The sequence below is a fragment of the Chinchilla lanigera genome, unplaced genomic scaffold (assembly GCF_000276665.1).
Source record: "Chinchilla lanigera isolate Chin_1 unplaced genomic scaffold, ChiLan1.0 scaffold00009, whole genome shotgun sequence".
Lineage (NCBI taxonomy): Eukaryota > Metazoa > Chordata > Mammalia > Rodentia > Chinchillidae > Chinchilla > Chinchilla lanigera.
Genome location: NW_004955410.1, coordinates 4,987,108 through 4,996,760, shown reverse-complemented (window position 1 = coordinate 4,996,760; position 9,653 = coordinate 4,987,108). Strand labels below are relative to the sequence as shown.

At 44.2% G+C, this 9,653-nt stretch overlaps 1 long non-coding RNA gene across 1 annotated transcript; it reads right to left on the bottom strand.

Moving 5' to 3' along the window:
• Positions 1 to 1,922: 1,922 nt before the first annotated feature.
• LOC106147771 lies at positions 1,923 to 5,308 on the bottom strand. Its single transcript, XR_001232722.1, has 3 exons — positions 5,240 to 5,308; positions 3,844 to 3,931; positions 1,923 to 1,985 (listed from the first exon to the last, which is right to left on the bottom strand). It is a non-coding gene; the product is annotated as an uncharacterized LOC106147771 (long non-coding RNA).
• Positions 5,309 to 9,653: the final 4,345 nt, after the last annotated feature.

Genomic DNA, 9,653 nt, shown 5'->3' with positions numbered 1-9,653 from the left:
TGGCATGGACAAGTATAGATGTGATAAAGTCTTGGTGCCTTAATTTCGTGACTTGTGAGCCAGGAGCTCAGAATTTGAGACTCTGAAAAATGCAGAATTTCAAACATACCCCAGACCAACTGAACAGAACCTGTACTTTATCATAGTTCACAATGAGAATACACACAAAATCCCTGAAAAGTCCTAATGGAAGTCATGTTGAAGCGGGACTAACAGCAAGTGTTTCATTTGACCTGTTGCTGGCATTAGTTTGATTTGTTATAGGAGGACATCAGAGATCAAAGCTGCGTAAGCACAGTGAGTTGAAAGGAAATCTATCAGACTTGAAAATACTGCTATAAATACTCCACGTTTTGTCATTTGCCTTGTGGAGCTTGCAAAGTGATATTTTTCAGACAGTAATAAAGCTAATCTATATGGCAGAGTGGAGGGCAAGGTGGCACTAACTTTATACTCCCTAGCTTTTGTTATTTGCTTGACATGCTTGATGTTGTTCATGACAAATATTCATATTTGTTGCATGTAAAGTAGAATATAAGGTAAGGTAATGAATACTAAAATTAGAGATATTTCTTACAGTTAATCTAAAAAGAAAATAGTCTAGTTGATTGAAGGGACTTTTCAGGATCTAGTAATTTGTATATGACACAGATTACATTGAATGTCATAATAGTTATTCAGCTTTGCTGGGAAAAACGTTAGGTGACAGTGCATGGTACATGCTTACCAAACACCTGCAGCTGGGAGCAGGGGCAAGAGGAAGGTACAAAGACGAGTGCAGGGTGCTGACTCATGGTAGAGCTGCCCGCAGAGTTACGGAGGACTGCCGAGGCCAGGGAGGAAGCTCTGGAATGTGTCTAAGCTCCAAGAACCAAGCTTGTAGCTGTTCTCTCCCGGTTGGACATTCGGTCCACACAGGTGAGAACTAAGGCATTTGTGGAAAGCTGGGCCCCTGGAACTGGGAGAAGGGTAGGGAGAGGTCGGTGGTTTCCTATGACACACCTCCAATGAATTAAAGAATGCCACTTGGTTATGGGCAGGTGAACCCTAGGATGGAACTGTACATTGTAAGAAAGTCTTCAGTATCTTCATCTCTTGTTCTTCATGTGGGAGCAGGACCTTGTAATCTTTCCCATTTCTGGAACCTGTTTAAAATATCAATGTATGTTGGTGCTGGATCTTTTCTCATTCATTATCTGGATCATCACTCAAAATAATAGTCCTATGAGCATGTGAAGCTACCCATACCGGCTAACAATTTGGTAGCTTCCCTACACCTTCCCACCTCAGTCCTGCCGCCAGCACACGGACATCTCACAGGGAGCTCTTGCGGAGCACACAGGTGACACACGGGTAGCTCACAGGTCGCACATGTGTGATAAAGTACAGGAGACCCCAGGCCATCAGCACAGTGACAAGGTAAATGGTCAACGGGGTCATTTGAATTGAGAAAGTCCTCCTGCAGAGAACGTCCGGCTGGGGTGTGCAGTGTTGCTTTGCTGTTTTCTTTATGTTTTCTCTTTTAGGGGAGAACTTTCAGCACTGTTGACAAAGGCCATAGAGTAGAAGAAGCCAGGGGAAGCAGTGGCCAGTGCAGCATGTTAGGCATAGAGTACAGCATTTGCTGAAAAGAGGGAAGAATTACCAAATGTACGGGGGCCGTTAATGAGTGCAGGAACTGTTCGTGTGTGAGACCCAGAGCCCACTCCTCTGCTGATGGTAACCCGCACCAAACACAAGCAACTACGGCAGCACCACAGGCTCCAGCTGTGTGTCTCCGTCTCTCCAGTGCAAGAGCAGACGCTGGTGCCAGGCACTTTCTGTATTTTGGTTTCCCTTCCTCAAACTGAAACTCTGGTCTCAGCATGCTCAATGCCCTAGCGAGAGAGAGGACAGGGGGCTGTTACGTACCCCAGCATCAGCCCAGGCTCATTCCACCCTCTTTGCACACTGTCCTGCTTGGAAACCTTCGCCTTAGCTGCTCACTGTGGATTATAAATTGATTAACACACTGTTACTGATAATCATACATTGCTCTTGGAGGTATTTTAGGACCTTTGTTCTAAGACCTTGGGGATAGTGCCTGCTGGTATCGGAAGGACACTAATATATCGAGGCAACTTTTGGTGGATATTTTTGTCCATTTTGCTTGTCTTTCTGTGTGTCACATTTTTATAATAAAATACTAGAAATTGTTACACAAATTAAAGTATTTAATTACAACATTTCCATACATGCATGTGGAGCTTCCATTGCATCCACCCTCCCTAAACACTCTCTCCCTTCTCTCCCCAGATCCACTCTCCTTCCCTCACAGGCCGCATCCTCCTTTCCTGTGCCCCTTTCTTGCCCCAGGATCCTCATACGTGAGAAAATGGGCCACATGTGTCTTTCTGAAACCAGCTTCTTTCCCTGAACGTGGTCTCCATACCGCCCACCTCCCCGCACCAACTACCACCACGCAAATGACGCTCTCTCCACGGCTGCGCGCGGGCTCCGTTGTGCACGCACTGCAGCTCCTCAGAGCTCTCCTGCACTGACAGCCTCTGGGGTGATTCTCCCCACATCTGCTGTGTTTTGATTTCTTAATAGCTGTTCTGACTGGGGTGAAGTGGGATCCCAACGTACATTCGTTTGCATTTCCATGATGACTAAAGATGTAATTTCATGTTACTTCTTGGCCATCTGTACATTTTCTTTTGAGAGGAACCTATTTGTCCAGTTGATTTGTTCTTGTGTTGATCGTATTGTTGCTGTTTTGGTCTCATATTTTTTGAGTTCTCCCTATATCTTAGATGTTGTCAGTATGAGTACATGCCAAAGATTTTCTCCCCTTCTTAGATTATCCCTGCTCTAACAACTACCTTCTGTAATGTGCAGAAAGTTTCAGTGTAACAAAGTCTCAATTCTTGCTTTTGTTTTCTCAGCTACTGGAGTTGTCTTTCAACTTTTCTGTTTATTCTGTATTATTTTTCATACCATTCCGGCTATGGCTGATGGGTCCCATGTTGTCGTGTGACTTGGTTTCGACTTTATTCCCGTATCTGGTTTGCCTGTCTCTGTCCTGGCTGTGATTGTTTCTGTGTGGTGCGGAAATGGAGCTCAGCACTCCATACACACTGGATCAGAGCTCAGCTGCTGTGCCATGGTCCCAGTGCAGCTAGGAGAAGCAGCACCTAGCTCCCCCTTCCCACCCTACCTATGCCTCAGTGAATGCCCCAGCTTAGAGAGTAGAAGAGGCAAAAGTCCCCTGCCGGTGCCCAGCCCTCCAGTAGGCGAGGTAGCAGGGGCTCAAAGACCTGCCCCTGAGCACCCATCACTTAGCATCTGCACAAAGAGGCAGTGCAAACACTGTGGGTGCTGCAGCTAGGAGGAATCACACGGTGGGCTGCTTCCAGACCCTGTCAACTGCCACATACTGACAAGACTGGAGAGGTCAACAGAAAGTGACCCCACTGTAGACGCTGCTGTCTACAGTAGCATCACCTCAACTACCAAACGGACCTCACTTCTGAGAGACCCACAGAGAAAGCAGGACCCTTGGGGCAGAAGACATTATTCTATGTGTCAGAACCTACTAACCACAGCTAAAAAGCAACAGAAACCACACTCCAAAGTGCACTGAACTCAACAAAATGGCATCCTGGGACCCGTGACCTGGAGAAAGCTGATCCTAAGGAGGCTCTCCATTAAAAGTGGAGGACACACTATGGTTCTTATCCTGAGTCTGACAAGTGTGTCTAAAGTAACAACATGCAAAGTACAAAGAAAATATTCCATAGGCTTGCTAAATACATTATAAATCTCACACACACAGGAGGCCTAACTGGCAAGTATATTTACCTGAGTGACCATTTCCTAGTAGCTCTGTGAAATCATTCGGCTGCGAAGATTGAGTTGCCAGAAAAAAGACATAGATGGGCTTGAGGTCCTGCAGGAAAGGAAATGTCTGTGAGGTCACTGTGAAACGGGCAGCTTCTTGTGTGGCTTTGAGGAATGTCACTATGAATCAGAAAAACATTTATGGCCAACAATTTGAACCCACTGCTATAGGATAGAAATGTTTATAAACACAACTCTCACAGTTCAGTGAATATTAGCAGTAGGGGTCACTTCCAAGTACTAAAGCTACATTTGAGTTTTGACTTGTTTTATATACATGCTGAATATGGTATTTATCACTCATAACATGTGCATGATCCACTGAGACAGCAAGCAATAAACTTCTTGTGAAGGACCAGGTAGAAAATATTTTAGGCTCTGGAAGCCATATAGGCTCTATGGCAGTAAATGAGTCAACACACAACCAACACTTGTAGCTTGTCCAACAACTTTAGTGATAAAAGTGTAGGGTGGGCTGTAATTGTACTTGTCTCTTTAGTGGATAAATCTGAAGAATTTTAGTTATGTTTCCTTTTCCTTTGTGAGGTGGATAGATATTTGGTTTCCCAGCCTAGGTTTGAATTCCAGGAACTCTACTTCCCATGTGACTTTGGGAGCTTCATTAACTCCTGTGTCTTAGTTTCCTCATCTAAAATTTAGGGTATATTACCTCCATAATTAAACACTTAGAAGATTAAATAAGTTAATACATATAAAAAAGTGCTTCAACATTAACTGAAATATAATAAGTATTCAAATGTTTAAGGCATTATAATTTGGTAATCAGTCAATTTCCCACTACTGGGACAAAGTAGCTGATACTCATAGATTCAAGGAGAAGAGGTGTACTTCGCTTGTGTTTCAGTGAGTGTAGTCCATGGCCAGTTGAGAGACGAGGAGCCAGGGACAGGAACACACCTTCCAGGTCGTACTCCCTGCGACCACCAGCCTTCCCTGCCTCCGAACAACACAGTCGGCCAGGGGCTCATCAGTGGATGAGTCCACCGATGAGAACAGCAACCTGCTCACCTTCTGAACACCCATCTCTGCATACGTGAGACTTCTGCAGGACATTGTAAGTCTAAACCATGGAACCTGGGTGGGTCATAACAACTATGCGCTAATTGTCTAATAACTCAGGTTTCTCTTTTGTCAACTAAAATTAACAGCCCTGTAAATACTCCTCAGAGTAATCAAACTTTGGAAAGTGCTAAAAACTTACTAAAATAACACTCTACTATTGTGCTCTGGTTTTGAACTTGCCCTACCATGAGCTAATACACTGTCCTACACTGTGTCATGGATTTGGCAGAAGACGCAAGAGTCCTGGACCAGGGACAAAGTCCTTGGTACTCACAGTTCAGTAAAAAGGCCTTTGCTCCTTCCTGTGCGGTGGAAAGCATGCATCTGGCTTCTTTGCCGTCAGTTCCTCTTAACCTGTGTCTCACTGGGGGATCCAGTGCAGCGCTGGTGGGTGTTATGTTCGTGGCTTTCTATCACAGGTGAGGAACACAGTTGCAAGAATTCAGCACTTTGCAAGAATTCACCACAAGCAAACGCTCCTTTCCTTTGGGTTTGGAGGTGAGACATTACTTCACCCCTCCAGGGTGAGTACAGCAAACACAACCCAGAGGAAGCCAAGTAAGGAACAACTGGGAACACCCAGTAAGACATGCAGGAAATCAAGAAGGCCCAAGGATGACTGTCTCTCCCAGTACACCACAGGCTGATGGTTTTGTTACAACACACCCATTTTCTAGCTCTGTGATAAAATGTTTGATAAAGTCAGTAAACAGCACAAACCTGATTTCTTTGTGTAAGGCATCTCAGCATTTTTAATGTGCTATGAATCACAGAGGAAAAGTTTCCAATGTTTGCCAAAGTTTTATGACTGTGGGTCATTTGCCATTTACTCACAAATACTTAGGCACAAAGAGCATGCTAAAAAGAAAAAAAAAAAAACTGTTGGCCCTATTTCTCATTTCTAATAATTTACTTCCTGGCTTCTCTTTTCAGTCATTATAAGTTGGCCACACATTTAATTCACGTAACTAAAGGAACACATGCAAAGTGCTCAGTATTTAAAAGTTAGTTCCCTGTTCTCCCACTCCCAGTGACATGTGAGGCGTTGCATTAGTGACTGCACTGCCCAAATGAGAGTGCCGCACACCATGCTCTTGGGTGACACGTCAACCTTGTGGAAGCTGGGCACAAAATGTTCCTTTAATTGCCTGCCATGATTTTCTAAAGTCTTTGCTCTATGTCTCATATATCTTGCTAATTATTTAGTATTCCTTTAAATTTAATAGTTCACCTGTGGCAACGTTTTAACCATGTATATTTACATATAACCCGCCTTCTGCCTTGTGTGAAGCTGCTGCCTGCCTGCCCTGCCATGGACTGTTTCTCCTCTGCCCTGCAACCACCTGACTATGGACTGAAACCTCTACAGCCTGTGAGCTGAAACAAACCTTTCCTTCTTTAACTTGCGGGGGTTGGGTATTTTGTCTCAGCAATGAGAAAGTAACTAAGACAATTGATAAACCTAGAGGATATTATACAATGTGAAGTAAGGCAGAGAAAGGAAAATATTAGATAATCCCACTTGTATGGGGGATCTAAAAGCCATTCAACTGCATGTAGGTAAAAGATGAAGCAGTGGCTACCAAAGGACAAAGGCAGGAGGCAGGAAGGAAGGATCTACTGTGGAGAGCGCAACGGCAAGGTGGCAGACATGTGGGTTAGACAAGTCTCCAGAGTGAATGTACGGCGTGGGGGTTGAAGTCATAGAGTTGTCCTGCACATGGAATTCGTGCTGAGCAGATTTTACAGATCTTTCCAGAAAAACAAAACAAAACACATGGTAACTCTGTTCAATGATAGATTTGTTAATTTACTTCTCTATAAAACCATTCTAGTCTCTGTATCCCATAACATCATGCTGTATCTCCTACATGAACCATATAAAAATGTTTTTTATTAATGCAGATTAGTGATACAAAGTATGAAATGCATTTTGGTACATTGATACACGCGAGTAACATATTTTGATTATTTTCAATCCCAGTAGCCACTTCTCCTGCTCCTCATAAAATTTATTTTTCAAAGAGACCAGGAGCCCAGACTGAGTTCTGCCAGTAGATGCTTGAATGAATTTCTTTTGTCTTGCCTACAATTTAAACAATTGAAGGAACTGACTTGAATTAAATGCTTCTACATTGATAGTTCTAGATGTCTTAAAGCTTATCCTGATCATAATAAAATGTTACAGAAGCATGGTTTTCTTTTTTTTTTTTGGTTTTTCTCCGGTACCGGGAACCAAACTCACAACCTTGCACTTGCCAAGCAGGCGCTTTTGCCGCTGAGCTAAATCCCCAGCTCCTAGAAGCATGGTTTTCCTAAACAACAAAACTAGTATTTTTGCTCTAGAAGCAATAATAAATTTTCAAAATAATCTAATTGGAATTATGCAAAACTTTTTACATTTTGAATATTTGATGTTTGATTATTTTGATATTTCCTTCTTATTTGTGACCATGTTTTTCTACATTTAGGGTTTTGTTCAGATTGAATCTCAGCAAAAACTCCTGAGAGCCCACCAGGCTCTTTAGATACTTTGGTAAGGCAGCTTGGTCTAGTGGGGGGTTGATGGCTAGAGTGGTGCTTCTCAACCTTTAAGGGACACCAGGTCCCTTGAGGATCTTGCCGGAATGCAGCCTGTGATCCTAGATTTCTAGTGCCAAAGCCTGAAAATCTCCATTTCCTGAAAGCTCTCAGTTGATCCTGATTTCAATGTTAGTTCATTTCCACTATTTCTTGCCTCTGTGAGGTGGATCCCGTCACGAACTCCTGGTCCCTCTGGCTTTTGCACTGGCAGAAGGGAACAGCACCTTACTCGGTGCTCCTCACCAGGTGAGGAGGAGGGTCAGCCCAGAGTGAATATGGTGATTCGCATGACTCATAAACGCATCTATGGACACTGCTCTTCTGTAGCTTCAGTGGCTCTCTCAGTTGGATTCTGCTGCTTTTATTGATGATATGTACTCCATCGTTTGTTCATTTTCCACATAATTCTGACCTCCAACAGCTCCCTGAGCCTTATCAATAGTCCAGAAAGGGTAGGGCTGAGTTATGGCTTGGAAACAGAGGGAAACTATTGATATGTTTTTAAATTTTTGTTGCTACTAAATAAAACTGCAACAGTGACAGAGTTTTGTTGTAAAAAGAGACTCTTACCTCACTTTCTGGAGGAATAAATGGGCATTTAAAACAGGAACTAAAAAAGATAATTGTCCTAGGTTACATAGCATGATATTCAAGAACTAAATTTTAAAAAGGAGAGAAAAACAAATAATTATTCTTGGTCATATAGAATCATAGTCAAGAACTAGATTGCACTAAAATTCAGGGTTATGGAGCTACTTCTTGAAATAAAAATCCTATGTGACTCAGTTATTTTTTTTCTTGTTGTGGAGACAAAATACCTGATGCCCAAAATTGAGGAATGAAAGGTTTATTAGCTCACTGTTTGTGGAGGTTTCAGTCCATATTCAGCTGGCTCCAAGGCAGGGTGGCACATGGCAGAGGGAGACAGTTCATGGCCGTGGAAGACAGCAAAGCAACAAGAGCACAAGGGAGGAGTGGAGGCAAGCAGCCTCCTTCCCTCCCTTACAAACTACCCACCCCAGGGTGGGTGTGACACTCACACCCATAATTCCAGCATTGCATTACTGATCTATCAAAAATCTAGAAGCCCGCCCCATGACTGCATGAGGATTTGGGAGGACATGCAGACATAAACCATAACACTATGCATAAAAATACTTTAAGAGTGTAGTTGAAGGTGGAGACATATTCGAGATATGTGGAGATGGAAACGCTACTGCAGGGGCAGTTTCACATGTAATTTGTCAAAGTTCCGCTAGATGGCAGACAAAATCCAGTGTGAAGCTGAAGAGAAGGGTAAAAGGTTAAAAAGCAATTTTTTTTCTGTATTGGAAAGTCGGTCTCTAACTTTGACATATTTATGCAATGTATTTATATAACTGCTAAAATTAAGTTAATATATGGGGATATATTACATGTCAAATAATTCCTGAACCTCGTTTCGAGGGACCTCACGGCACGTGTTCCTACTCCTGAGGGAAAGCATCTGCTACACGGAAAGACAAGTTCTGGTCACAGCTTTGACACTCGTAAAGGCGTGACCGTGCGTTACGGACCCTCTCCGAGTCTCTCCCGGCCCGGGAAGTCAGGAGCGTGCGCAGCGCAGCCCTGCTCCTGTGTGCGCTTGTGGGGATGGAAGCGAAGGTGCTTCTGAACGCAGAAGGCACCGCCCCAGCATTGACTCCTGCCCCTGGCTGACAGGAGGCGCTCCCAGTGTCACCTCAGGGCGCCCCAGCTCACCCGCGCCCCGCGAGCCCCTCCCGTCCTCCAGCTGGGGATTCAGAGCTGCTCACTGCCTGGCTGGTGTCTAAGCCCTTGGACCCCTGCCGGCCTCTCCACCCCAGGTGGACACTCTGCGGTCCACTGCCGAATGCCACCGGGACTCTGGTTCCCTCCAAGGGTTAAAGCCCTCACTTGGCTCACAGAAGAGGAAAGTTTTCTGAGTCACTTCATTTTTAAATCCGTATGACAGGAGCTAGATAGCGTCAAGCTTGTCCCTTCGCACCCTCTCTGCGGGGTCCTGCGTGGGGCGTACGTGCGTCTCTCCTGGCACTATCTCAAAGCCAGGAATTCAGACTCGGGGAGAGGCCAACATCTACATCCTC